Source organism: Tachypleus tridentatus, chromosome 2 (genome assembly GCF_004210375.1).
Source record: "Tachypleus tridentatus isolate NWPU-2018 chromosome 2, ASM421037v1, whole genome shotgun sequence".
NCBI lineage: Eukaryota > Metazoa > Arthropoda > Merostomata > Xiphosura > Limulidae > Tachypleus > Tachypleus tridentatus.
The window spans coordinates 123,206,735-123,221,386 of record NC_134826.1 but is presented as its reverse complement, the minus strand read 5'-3'; the positions used below and the strand labels follow the sequence as shown (position 1 = coordinate 123,221,386).

General features: G+C 35.1%; 1 protein-coding gene across 15 annotated transcripts in view; it reads right to left on the bottom strand.

Annotated features, from left to right (window-relative positions):
• The window catches only part of LOC143244996 (nuclear hormone receptor FTZ-F1-like), a 105,655-nt gene that overhangs the window by 5,398 nt on the left and 85,605 nt on the right, over positions 1 to 14,652 (bottom strand). The gene's annotated exons all lie outside the window — the stretch shown is intronic.

The window sequence follows — 14,652 nt, the reverse complement described above, 5'->3', positions numbered from 1 at the left end:
GAGAAATCAGTGGATATAAAAATTGTAATAAAATATAATTAACCTGGCAGTATGTATTTTAAAAGTTCGTAAAATATTGGAAAACCAATAGGCCTAAACATTATCACAATAACATGTTTACTTTGTATTTTGTCGTTACAGTCAATGGAGCATGAAATTAAAACTACTAGAATTTTCTGAACCATTTGACAAAAAAATTTAGTCTTTCCTTAATTTTGAATAATTTCACACTTGTGAATATTTAAACATGGGCAGTAAGTTAAATATCAGGACAAACAAACAAAAATAACAACTAACTAACAAAGATCACTAATTTATTTTTGTATTTTTATGCACCACGTGAGAAAGAGTTAGAGTTGCACGTGATTCTGCTTCATAAATGTGCAAGTTATACAATTCTTCACTCACCATGACAAACATGCTTACCGAGAGTGGTCGTGACCTACTGACCTATTTTCTTGCTCAAAAGCTTCACGGTTAGTGAAAGTGCTTCAATAAACACGAAGTTTAGTAAGCCTGTATTATATTTACTACCGTTCCTTTCATATCACGTGACTAGACTGCCAGTGACTCTTCAATACATAAAACGCTAATCTTTCAAATGCAGTTTCCGGTATTGTGTCACTACTTTGTTTAGCAATCGCGTTTTGTTAGCCAAATATTCTCAAAACGTTTTCTTCTTTTACTATAGAATCATCTCATCGTTACTTTAGTTTTATCCCAAATATCTTACATGTGACAACCTCAATAATTAAATCGTTTAATTTCTGTTGAAGATTCCGCTTAATAATTGAGTTAAAATATAAATAATAATAACAAACAACTTACACTGTAATTATCTCCGATAGTATCAAGCCATCCCTTAAGTAATGTCCGATTTTAGGTTCAGAAAATGAGAAATGATTTCAAACGCTTTTAATGTTAGTTAATAAATAACGTATGTTCCATTATTACTAATTACTTCCTGCAAGCGATTTACGAGCTTCTAAATGCCACTTCTATAAAATTCTTGGGGTTTGGAGGAAAATAACATAGAGAGGATAATTTTGACACCTTCATGTGTTCCAAGCTCTTTTCCATTAAGATAGTTCTGCAAACTTCGGAATAGATGATAATCAGATGGGGCAAGGTCTGGAGAATAAGGAGGATGTGGAAGTATTTCCTAGTCTAGCTTTTCAATTTTTGCATATATGATCCTTGCTGTATGGGGCCGTGCATTATCCTGGTGTAACACAACACCTTTACGACTGATCAAAGCAGGCCTCTTTTCTTTTAGTACAACATTCAAGCGTTCTAACTGTTGACAATAGAAGTCTGATGTAATTGTCACATTGAGTGGCAGCAACTCAAAGTGGATCACACCAACAATATCCCACCAAACGCTTAATAAGACTTTCCTGCGGTGGAGGTAGATTTTGGGCTGTGCTTTAGCCAGTTTACCTGCACTGAGTCATTGTTCACGGCGCTTAACATTTTTGTAAAATATCCATTTTTCACCTCCAGTCTCTAACCTGTCTAAAAAAGATGAGTTACGTTCACGAGAGTGCAGAAACATGCAAATGTCCATTCTTGCTCAAAGTTTGGCTTCTGCCACATCATGGGGGACCCATTTTCCAAATTTTGACACCTTTCCAAGCTGTTGCAGATGATGGTGAACTGTTGGATGTGTTGAATTAAGCTTCTGTGCTAATTCTTCAACTGTTACAGTACAATCTCCATCAAGTGCAGCCAGCAGCTAGTCATCATTAAACTCAACCTGAACGTGGCGCATCACTTAAGCTGTAGTCACCTGACCTGAACTTCTGAAACTACCTTCGAAATTTTCTTCCACTGGGAGACTCCGCACCATAAACACCTTGAATGTTTCGTGTAGTTTCTGCTGCACTACTGCCTTTTTTAAACCCATAAAGCATTATATGCCTAATGTGTTCCTCACACGCACCCATCTTCATAAGGGTTTATTTGATTAATGATCTGAAAAAGTGTAGTCGGGTTAGTTTCTTTTATTTGTCTGAGCATTTTTATATACGTCCTACTACATATTTTAGTCATTAAAGCCTTCCACAAAAACAGAAATGATGATGCATTTTCTATATTACATTTTCGACAATACTTGTGGGATGACCTGATATGTGCTCTGCCTTGATAACTTCATTTTAAAATACGTATCTTCTTAAGTAAAAACGTGGCACTATGCTAAGAGAAATTAAGAGAATCAGAAAGGTATGCAACATCACACTAGAACCGATAGGGTTACATTTATATACGTGCCTAAATATTTCTAATATTTTCACTGAAGAAATATTGTGTGTGAAAGCTTCTTTTCATTCGAAGCATTGCAAGTAATGAGCCTATATGCAACAGAGGTTGTTGACCCCGGTATAGCTATGCAACCATTTAAAGGGCAATGAACTTTAATGGAATCTCTCTAAAGTGAGTTGTTTTCGACGAGCAATCAAAGGGAACCCTCCACCAGGAAAGAATGACGAGAGGAAGAGGAGGTGGTGGGAACAGGGTGAGTGATCATTGGCGGTCAGACAGAATGACACATTTTTCAGAGTGTTGTGTAAGTGTACGTTGAAAATGTGTTCTAAGGATCAATTTGAACTAATATCTGTGCGATAATATTTTACATTAGTGCAACACTACAAATGTTCCACTCCTTTCATTGTAACTGAGAACCTATCGACAACTTTTTGAACTAAAAAGCCACGAAGACATACCTGAATATAATAAAATTACAGAACTTTAACAAAATGATAAGAGATTCACCTTTCCTCTTTAATTTCGGAATATTCTCACACAAGTAAAATCTCAAACTTTGGCAGTCAAAGTCCATATACGTACTAAATATAAAGCCGAGCTTGTGAAAGTAAGTTGAGCTAAACAAAATGATCCTCTTTCTTCAAGTATAAAGACAAAAAAAAAAGTTTATTGTTATTAAAGGCAAAGCTACACAATAAGCTATCTGTGCTCTCTGCCCACCTCGGGTATCGAAACAGGTTTTTAGTGTTTTAATCTGCAGATATGCCTCTAAGTCACAGAGAAGCAGAAAAAAATGAAATTATTTTTTGTTATTATTAACTGCTAACAAAACATAGCAGTGGGGTTTAACTGGTAACACGAGTTTGCAATGAAGGCCATTTTTGTAGAGCACTCTGCAAATATACTTGTATTGAAAGTATAAAAAAGTGTTTGTTAAACATAAAGATTCTTTGATAGATTGTTTAGGCAGAGTATTCATGATGAATAATGAAATAGTTTTAAAAATATTAAATTTAAAAGATAACTAGAAAATTCTTAAAGCAATATAACATGAATACAAAAGCCACTGCATTAAAGAAGTTACACCCAATTTACAGTTTATTTTATCACAGGATTTCATATAGTTTCAAACAACTAACCTTAGTTTCTAACCTTCTGAAAACATTTATGCGAGAAATAAGTTGAAATATTTACCGGCTGCCATAAAAACAACTTTTATCTTTTATTTTTCTATTTTAAGGACATGAATCTGAGAGCGGCCAGCATATTTCCGAATGTGGTTAGTTAGCGCACCCGACTGTGGACTTGAGGGTCCATGGTTTACATCCTATTCTGGAAAATCGCGTCAGCAATTTGAGGCCGGCACTCTTACAGAACAGTGACAGTTGAATCCAATTCTAGACAAAAACAGCTCAAGTTGACAACTGCCTTCTTTCTAGTCCTTCAGTAGAAAATAATTATATAACTACTGGCGCAAATAGCTTTTTGTAACTATGAGTGAAAATTTGAAACAAACCAAAAACGGCGACGATAATTTGGCGCTCTAACTTAGCTAAGTGCTTAAAAACCCTAGCTGAAAGTAGTATGGCACTTTTGAAAAACAACTGTTTTTATCAGGCTATCGGAAACCTTTAATAAAGTCTAAGACGTTAAAAATATAAATTTTACATACAAGCACAACAAGTGAGATTGTATCAACTTTTATTTTAAAACATTAAGTGATTATGACGCGACACGTTCATCATTTAGAATGTTATACAAGATCTTGATTCTCGGCCTTTTATACAATTTATAATACTAAACTTGTATCATGTACAACAATATATACAAATCATTTTGACGTAACGATCCAAGTACAATTATTAACATAATATTCAGTTTGTTCTGAAAATGCGGGCGTACAATTAAAATATGTACGTGCACGCATTTTATTTTAATGAACGTAAACAAAAGTTTAATGCAAATATACCTTAGTAACCACTTTGTACAACAGCATAATTAAAAGTTTAATTTTTTTTAAGTCTAATTTCAGGTTACAGAATAGTTTTATTAGTTTATCTCTAACTAAAGCAAAAGCGTATAGACGTTACAGTTATCTCTTTATCGAATATAAGCCGTATTTAAAAAAGACCTAAGCAATAACAAATGGACTTGCAGATTTCGGTGTCTGCGATTAGAATTTTGTATTATTCTAGAAATCCTGTATTTAACGAAATAGCGTTGCAACAAATACTAATTCGACCGCAAATGTTTTGCAGGTTTCTCAGTTTTCTGATAATATTAACAGCAACACTAAAGTCTACTTTGATGCTGCGATCCTTATCCCCTTTATCAACTATAAATAGGTTTCATACATTGATCCTTCTACAGTTTATACCATTATAAACAATTATGGTGTCATACAGTTTTGGCGATATTTTAAGTAACCTTAATACTGTTTTTTACTCAAACAACTTAGACACAATGAGCAACTTTAGTGTAATGAACTTTATATCATAAGCGACTTTTCATTCCAAAAATAAAACCTCTTCTCATACCTAATTACGAAGTCAAACAGAGTGAAATGAACACTTCCTAAGACTACAACAGAAGTTACTAAAACGCGTAGAACAGATTATTCATAAAACTTTCCAAGAAGGCAATTATATCATAAAATACGCTCACTGTTTTACATGGTCAAAAGCTGTTTCTTCTTTAAAAAACACACTAGCGCCAATATTCGTGTTTTCCAGTAATTGTTGTATATGTCATCATCTAATTTTTTTTATATACCAAAAACTTAACTTTCTCAACTACACTGGGCATTTCTACAGTCTCATTTGAATTAAACTGGCAGACTGCTAAAGTATGTGTGTCTGTAACAATAGTTACAGACGCGCTCGTGAAAAAGTTAGCCAACGATTCAGTTTAGGGGTAGCGATATTAAGCCTAACGTTTTTACTTTTGAAAATGGATATTACGCCTAACATTCAACATTAATTCGAAAATGGCTTTATGAGATAAAATCTTTAATATATTTCTGATCTTGATTTCTACAACAAAAATACAAAGGAAAATAAGAGAGACTGCCTATCAATAAGAGTTCGTTTTGAAAGGTTACGCTGTCACCATTAGGAGATTAAAATAGAGATAAAATTAATAAAATAAAAAGTTCCCATCTCAATCAATAATCCATTGTTTATTTATTCGTACACGTGACTCTTTCGCTGCTCGAGAATCTAATTAATTGTTTAACCAGAATAACAGGTTATGCATGCTTGGATAGAGAAGCAGAATAGACACGTATACAGTTTAGTTTCGATAAATAAAAAATGTTTACTCTCATTACTCACTTCATTCTGTACAGTTTCTTTTAATTCGTAGCATTTTAAAAGTTAAATAATATTTTCCTTTCTTTAAACCAACTAGTAAAAAATTTCGTGTAGAGGGAAAAAAATCCGTACGTTTTAATATGTTTATTATCACGTACACAATTTCTTTGCAAAATTAGTTTATTACAAGACAATGTAGACATTTTTCTAAATGGCGGTAAGAGTAAATTTAATGCAAGTTTAAAGAACAAAACACACAGAAAGAGAAAAAGCAAAAACAAGAAAAACGACCGTGACATTTTCCTAAGATTATACACGAGTTGAAAAAAAATTTCATGTATACGAATAAAACACCAGGTAACTCTCAGTTGCTAGGTGCTTTTATCTTTATCATTAAAGCCTAGTTGGACGAGAAACACTCCATTCTGCAATGTAACTAACAGTCCTAACGTCGTGTCTTTTTCCCGCCATAACTTTCTAAACCTGTTGCTCAACAATCTTGGCATATTGCCAGCATGCTATAAAATCTCGCTGAATAATAATTTAATATTTTGTTTATGCTAATATAACATTAATATTACACCCATTCCGTTCTTTATAACACATATATCCTCTCTCACTGTCCCATTTTAAATGGTTTTTTTTATGTTTCGAATGCAAGATACACAGTTTGACATCAGAAAGTTATCTACGTAAAAATGCTTTTACTAAAATATCAAGCATCAATTCATTAACCATCACTAAAGTACTTTTGTCATTAATTTATCAGTATTATTAACGAACGAATCCCCACTGACTGGGCAAATCAGCTTTGTAGTTTCAAAATACAAGAAACTGATCATTAGCGGTTTTCAAAAGTGTGTACAGCAGATAGCCCTATGTGGCTTTGCTATAAGAAAACACGTACATAAACGTAAGTCACAAAAAGACTTCGAAAAATATTATAAAATATTATTATAGCACAAACACATGGTTTTTACGTTTTCTCTATAGAATTTGACGAAGTATGTATAACACCACATCTGAACATTTCCGAAGTTTGGTGTTTATAAGAGGGTTAGGTGTTAAAAATTTTCGAGTGTGGAATAAACTGAGGCTACGTTATTTAATTTTTATACATTTTGAGTAGAAATGAGAGTAAGCAGAGAGGTGTTTGTTTATACCATAAAAAAAGGAAATAAATAAAAAAGAAGCGTGTGTGCACGTGCAGTTTGTTTTATCTCAAGCCACGAGATAGCTGTCTAAGTTCTGACACCATTGGGAGGAATCAAACCTCAGATGTTTATCAAAAGAACGTAAACATACAGCTGCCCCAATGAGGGACCAAGACAAAGGCTAAGAGTAGAATGTTATATTGCTCCAAGGTAAGGACGAAAAGTACGCTGGGAATTGATTAATTTAATTCAAAAAAAGAAGAATGTGGGCTGGTTGTGTAATGTGTTTTTTGTAGTTAAGCACAAAGCTACACAATGAGCTATTTGTGCTTTGCCCACCACGTGTATCGAAACCCAGTTTGTAGTGTAGTAAGTCCGTAGACATACCGCTGTGTCACTGGGGAGGGGATCTTGTCTATATGTATAAGGATGGACAGATATGATCGTGAATGACGAGTTGGTTACCTAATTTCAAAAACAGAATATTTTAAGAGTTCCTAATTATATCCACAAAGGAAGAAACCTACAACTTCGTTGTCTAAATCCAGAGAAAGAGGAGGAGGACAATTAGTCACCCATTTTCAAAAGAGAAGATTTCGAAGAGTTGCTTTATTAGATCGGTAAAAGGAAGAAAGCTTGGCCTGTATGTATAAACTGAGACACAGAAGAGGATGAGGGTGGATTGTTTGGTTTAAGAAGGTTGTGACTGTTATTTAGATTCATAATAATGAATATGTTGATACTTAGAGAATTATATTCAAGTGGAAAGGAAGAATATGATGTTTAGATCCTGGATGAGAGAAAGAATTCCTAAAGAAAAAAAAAACACAAAAGTACCAACAATTGTTCAGGCTTGTTTTGTTGATATGATAGTTAAAGTAAAATATTATCGCGAGTTGCTATTCATTGGAGTCAGTAATTATAATAATAAAATGATTCAAATTGAGGGTTGTTATAGCATGGATTGCGTGTGATAACTGGGTAAATTATTAACGTTTGGCGGTAAGTGTTACTCTACGCACGTGGAGAGACATCTAAATTCTGGACCCAACATATTATACCCTCCAAAATGAATAAAAGAATTTGCAACCAACCAACTAACGCTCAGCTCTCGATAGGCGGTCGTGAATTTAAACGGGTGTTTTTAAATCCAGTAACTGGTTGAAAATACATTTTAGTTGTACCTGTGAATACACGACTACTTAATTAATCTAACGTCAAATTTGATTACATATTCCACAGTTTGATGCTGCTCACTTCTGAGAGGAAGTAAAAACACAGTTTGAAAATTGTGATCCAAGGGACGCCATTTTTGAGAGTTAGATTAGGATTCAACGACCCTGAAACTTAATTCTACCTCCCCCTCTCATGATGCCTAGATAACTTTCCTGATGCATTTTAGCCACCCTTATCAGAGGGGAATATGTCTCATATATACACTGTTCGCCAAAATCTTAAGGCCAATGAACATAAAGAAAAAAATATGCATTTTGCGTTGTTAGACTCAACCACTTGAGTACAGCTTTGAAAGATGAAAATAAGAAAATAAAAATAAAAAACGTTTTTAGCATTTAATAGGGAAAATGTGAACACTATGAAATTAGCCTAAATACTAGCTGATCAAAAGTTTAAGACCATACTGAAACAAAGCGTTAATCGGTAAACATGAAACGAAATTTAGTCATTTGTGTTCAAGCATTAGCGTTATAAACATCTCCCACTGACATCTCCTGTGTTACATTGGGTAAACACATGGCAAAGGCTAAAACGTTGACAGAGTTTAAACGTGGCAGAATTGTCGAGCTGCAAAAACCAGGTCTCTCTGAACGTGCCATCGCAGGTGAGATTGGGCGTAGTAAAACTGTTGTTGCAAGTTTCTTAAAAGACCCTGAGGGATATGGAACGAGAATTTCAAGTAGTCGGCTCAAGAAAATTTCGCCGGCGTTGAGCAGGAGGATTCGACGGGTTGTCCGGCAAGACACCAGCCGATCGTCGAACCAGATTTAGATCCTTACGGGCACAGAATGCAGCTCAGGAACAATAAGACGAAATCTACGAGAGAAAGGCTTTAAAAACCGTAAACGTCTTCAAAGGCCACACCACGAAACAGCTTGGTTAAACTTTGCTGAGAAGTACCAAACATGGGATGTAGAAAGTGGACGAAGGTTTTGTTTTCTGATGAGAAAAAATTTAACCTGGATGGTCCAGATGGCTTCCAACGTTACTGGCACGATAAGGATATCCCACTGGAGACATTTTCTACACGACACAGTGGAGGAGGTTCCATCATGATCTGGAGTACTTTCTCCTTCCATGGAACAATAAAGCTTCAGGTAAAACAGGGGCGTCAAACAGCAGCTGGCTACACTGGCTTGTTGGAGAGAGCATCCTTATTGACTGAAGGTCCTCGCTTGTGTGGAAATGACTGGATCTTTCAGCAGGACAACGCTGCAATCCACTATGCCCGCAGGACAAAGGACTTTTTCATGGCGAATAACGTGATTCGTTTGGACCATTCAGCGTGTTCGCTCGAACTGAACCCCATTGAAAATGTTTGGGGTGGATGGCAAGGGAAGTCTATAAAAATGGACGTCATTCCCAAACAGTGCATGATCTTCGTAAAGTCATCTTCACCATTTGGAATAACGTTCCAGCCAGCCTTCTGCAAACGCTTATATCGACCATGCCAAAGCAAATGTTTGAAGTTATTCACAATGACGGCCGTGTAACTCACTACTGAGACCTTCCTACCCTGTTTAGGACTTCTTTTTCGTGTGGTCTTGAACTTTTGACCAGCTAGTATTTAAGTTAATTTCATTGTGTTCACATTTTCCCTCTTAAATACTAAAAAAGGTTTTTATTTTTATTTTCCCTTTTCTTATTTTCATCTTTCGAAGCTCTACTCAAATAAGTGGTTGAGTCTAACAACGCAAAATGCGTATTTTTTCTTTATGTTCATTGGCCTTAAGTTTTTTGGCCAGCAATGTATATCTAAGGTCATCCCCTGGCCACCCCGAGTCGACATGACAAGTTCGATTTTATAGCTCCAAAACTGAAAGAGATTCGCAGGTAAATTCACAGTGTGAATTAATAACCGATTAGAACGAGATAGAAATTGTAGACTCTAATTCTAACATTAGTGACCTTGACCTTGTTTCTGAATTCAGCCCATGTAAAATTTTCGTAGGAATGGTCTTTATTACTTTTACCATTTCTTTAAGAAATATTACTAATCAATTTGTTGGAAGGGGCTAAATTCTTATGCATGTCCTCCTATTTATGTGCGAATAAAATTATCACAAGTGTTACCCCTCCCAGTACAGCGGTAAGTCTGCGGATTTACAACGCGAAAATCAGGGTTTCAATTCCCCTTGGTTGGCTCAGCAGATAGCCCGATGTGGCTTTGCTATAAGAAAAACACACAAACACACACAAGTGTTGCCTATGTTTTAATAATCATATGCTATCTAAACTGCAGGAGATTTTTCCAACTCATATCATACATCGAATATTTCATAGATGACGTCTTTCCACGTGGTAGGTGGTCAGTGTTTTCTTAGAATTTTGACATCATGCTGTGAATAAGTTATCTTTCTCTCAGTTTTCTTACCATGCATGCCTACACTAATTGCAACATTACGTAACAGTTTAGTGGAGCCAATAATACTTTTACAACTTAAAAAAAAAGAAAAAAACAATTGTGGTGTGTTTGTGTATTTATTACACAAGAGTTTGGCGGTGTCCGTTTATAGTATTGGAGTTAATATTCAGTACATAAACGTATAGAAGTACAAATACAGTTTATAAAGTTCTTTTCTTCAAACAATGAATTTGTTTGTTTGTTTTTTTTGTTGTTTTTTTGGAATTTCGCACAAAGCTACTCGAAGGCTATCTGTGCTAGCCGTCCCTAATTTAGCAGTGTAAGACTAGAGGGAAGGCAGCTAGTCATCACCACCCACCGCCAACTCTTGGGCTACTCTTTTACCAACGAAAAGTGGGATTGACTGCACATTATAACGCCCCCACGGCTGGGAAGGCGAGCATGTTTGTCGCGACTCGGGCGCGAACCCGCGACCCTCAGATTATGAAGCGCACACCTTAACGCGCTAGGCCATGCCAGGCCCCAAACAATGAAACACGACTCAAACTATGGTCATCAATAGTGCAGCATGGGTAAAAAAAGAATAAAATATGCTGTGACTATCACAGTAATTGTCAATATGGTCAATAGTGTTGAATTAAAAAGCAAAGTAGAATTAATTTCACCACTAACGAAACTTAATTCCATAATACTCACTTTACAAGAAGAATATCCTTTCTATTTTATTTTCATGTCAAACTAGCAATAAGATTCAGGGTGAAAAACAAAGAAAACATAACATCGCGATAACAAGAAGTAATTTTGTTTTCTGTTCGAGATTAAGCTTTAAGTTTCAGCCTGAAAGCTAGTGTTAAATTTCAAATCTACATAACAACTGTTACCTAAACCAAAATTGGAATGAAGTGTTGTCCTTTGCAAAAGTATATTTATTTGTTTAGCCATGATATAGCGGACTTGCAGCCATGTTTGTTTTTCTACCACTAAAACAGACAACAATTTATGTAGAAACAAAGTTGTTTAGCTTCAGGACGCTAATCAAATACGGAAAAACCCATTATTAATTGTTATCAATGTACAATCAGTGACGAAAACGAAATAGTATTAAAAAACTTGCGACCATTTCTATGAAATATTATATTAATTTAATGTTGGCTTTCAAAGCATAAGGGAGGTGGTGGTACAACAAGTTGGAAAAGAAAGTATATTTTAATAACTTGTGATTTCATTTTTCATGATGTTATGTCTAAAGCGTCTTACTTGAAAATACTTGTAGTACGAATACATTTCTCAATATAAATAACTTTATCAAGTAACGTGAAATGCTACAGCCAGATTGCAGGGAGAACTTAATAGAAATAGTGGAACGTTCACAGAAAATAGATAAGTCGTAGAAAATGACCAATTAAGCAATTTATAACGTATCCCTTACAAGTGCGAAACGTTTGAGTAGCACCAAATCTCGAACCACAGATCTTCGGATAAGGCAAATTATATCATAGGTTGTTCTGGTGACTGCCAGCTGGAGTCACAACGTTTAATTTATAGTGATTTATTTATCGCGAATCCCCTTGTGCAGGTGGCTTCTGTAAGTAATAAGACAGTCCTGTTCCGGATGAGTCTGTTTTTTTTTTAGATAAGAGATGGGGGGGGGGTTCGGCCACATACCACAAACCGTTTATAATCTGTATAATGTTACTGTATTTTGTCCACATGAACTGAGCAAGGATATATAAATGCATCAATTAAAACAACCGCCTGATTTGCTTCAAAAAAAGCTGAAAATTGAGGTCTAACTACAGCGAAGCTTTATCTTTGTAAATATAATGTTGTACGTCCATGTAACTACTCCGAAGGGTGTAGCTGGACCTTCACTAAAATTGGTATGAAAGTTCATTAGATTCATGAGGGGCACATACAATTTTTCAATTGTGCATTTTGCCCTTTACGGTTCCTTATCAGCGTTTTTGCGATTTTTACCACTACTTCGCCCCTGCAGATGGATCTTCACCATACCTGGAACAAAGCTTCATTGGTTCCATGAGGAGATATGCAAAAATTTTCAGTTTTGCATTTTGCGGTATTTATAGGCATTTTTGTGTTTTTTACCAAATAACTCCCTACTGTGGATGAATCTCCACTAAATATAGTACAGACAGACAGGTTCATCGGGTCCATGCTAAGATATATATATGTATAAAAATTCATCTTTGCAGTTTGCACCTTTTTCTTCACAGGCGTTTTAACCACTAATTCGTGCTCCTGTTGATGGATCTTTACCAAATTTGGCACGAAGGTTTGGTGGGTCCATGAGGAGATATATTCAAACTTGCGGTTTCACACTTTTTTGTTTTGCAGTTTTTAGGAAAGTTTGTTTTTATACAATAACATACAAGGAAAGCAGCTTTTCGTGTCCTAATATAACCATTCATTAGTCATAGCATAATTTATATGTATTATCGCACACTCATTTTTATCTGTTTTTACTTCATCTTTATAGTGGGGCATAGCCAAATTGTTATCGTGCCAGGCTGTAAACGCAGAAGTTCATGATTCGAGTTTCGTTGATGCAAGATCGCGCTCCGCACATTGGGATGTGGACGCATTATAAGAATGATGGCCATAACTCACTACTGGATTAGAAGAGTCCCGGAGTTGATAGAGGATGTTGCTATCTAGTTTCCATCCCACTTAGTTATCAATTTAAAACTGGGGCGACTAGTGCAATGTCTTTTAGCTTAGGTGGCTTTTCACAAATATGCAGTCCCCCGAAAAACGGTAAATCTACGGATTTACAACGCTAAAATCAAGTATTTGATTTCCCTCGGAGGACAGAGCAGATAGCCCGGTGTGACTTTGCTATAAGAAAAACACACACGCAAATATGCGAAGTTATCTTTTAATCTTTATTTTAAGGTGTTAACTTGCACCTGATTTGTGAACAGTAGCGGCTTTAAAATGATTGTTTTAGCTTATTCTCAAACTGCTGTTTTCACTACATTTCTGGTCACGGCAACAAAGTAAAAGCGAAACAACTACTCACGAAAACAGCACTTTAACTCCTGACCTACTTTCAAATATAAAAACCTAGGAACGATGATAGCAAAAATCATCTTGGCTCAATGCCAAACTGTTCAAATAAGCAAAGCTCGTTGGAACGACGCAGACATTTTCTTATCGTAAATCATTTATTTGATTTTTATGTTTAAGTAATATATTTAATGTCAAAAGATTGTGAAATAAAATGGAAATATTTAATCTCTATACGACAAATAAATCCAGCAACAATGCATTTTAAAACTCTTATCCCACAATTTTGCGAAAAGTTATAGTACTGACTATTATCGATAGATGGAGCTATAAAGAAACTAGCGTTAATAACAACTAACGAAGAAACACACACATTGCAACATTTGTTTGAAATACACACCTATTTTTTTCGTAAAATATTGTTTCATTAGTTTGTAAGCCGTCGTTCTATCTCTAGCATTATTGCTTTATCAGTTAGCAAGACACTTTTTTTTCCATCACGATATTATTTCTTTAGTCAGTGTTAATTCTCTTCCTTATTTCACTCATTTGTCAGTTAGTCAGTCACAGTTTTTTTCTTGACATTCTGTTTTACTAGTTTTAGTTTGAAACTATTGACCGTAATTCATATCATAACAATAACTGAAAATGTCTCATAATTCAGTCAGCTGCGTTTCATTCCATTAAACTCTAGGTTATACTAGTGTTAGTTCCTTTCAAAACATTACAGTAACATTAGTATTACAGTTGTAGTTTTTCCATGAAACGTAATGCCTTATTAATCGGTCAGCCATGGTCCTTACTTTATTAGTTACTCAACATAACATTATTTCTTTCCAATCTGTCACAGTTCACCCAGCAACATTATGTTCTATTACTGTCTGTTTGCACCAGCTCATCCTGAACACTATGTTTTGTTACTATTTGCTTGTTTAGCTAAGCAAGGTTTTCAGCCACAGTTATTTCCTCTAGTATACATCTAAAATTATTGACCATTTTTATTTCAGTTATAAAGCCTGTGTTAACAGCCTTAATGTGACCCAGTGTTTGTTTTCCCTCACAAATAATAACAAACTTAGATTATAAAGTTAGTTATTTCTTTTCACATCACTTATTCAATATGACTTTTACACCATCACTCTTTGTAACATTTTATTTACCTATAACTTTTTGTTTTCATTAGTATCAGCCACTGTGTTTTTCTGTTGTATCTCATGGAATATTTTTAAAACGTCTTCGCAGTAAATTTTGTCGTTCAACACAAGTCTGTGCCTTTTAACTACCTTCTAGCTAC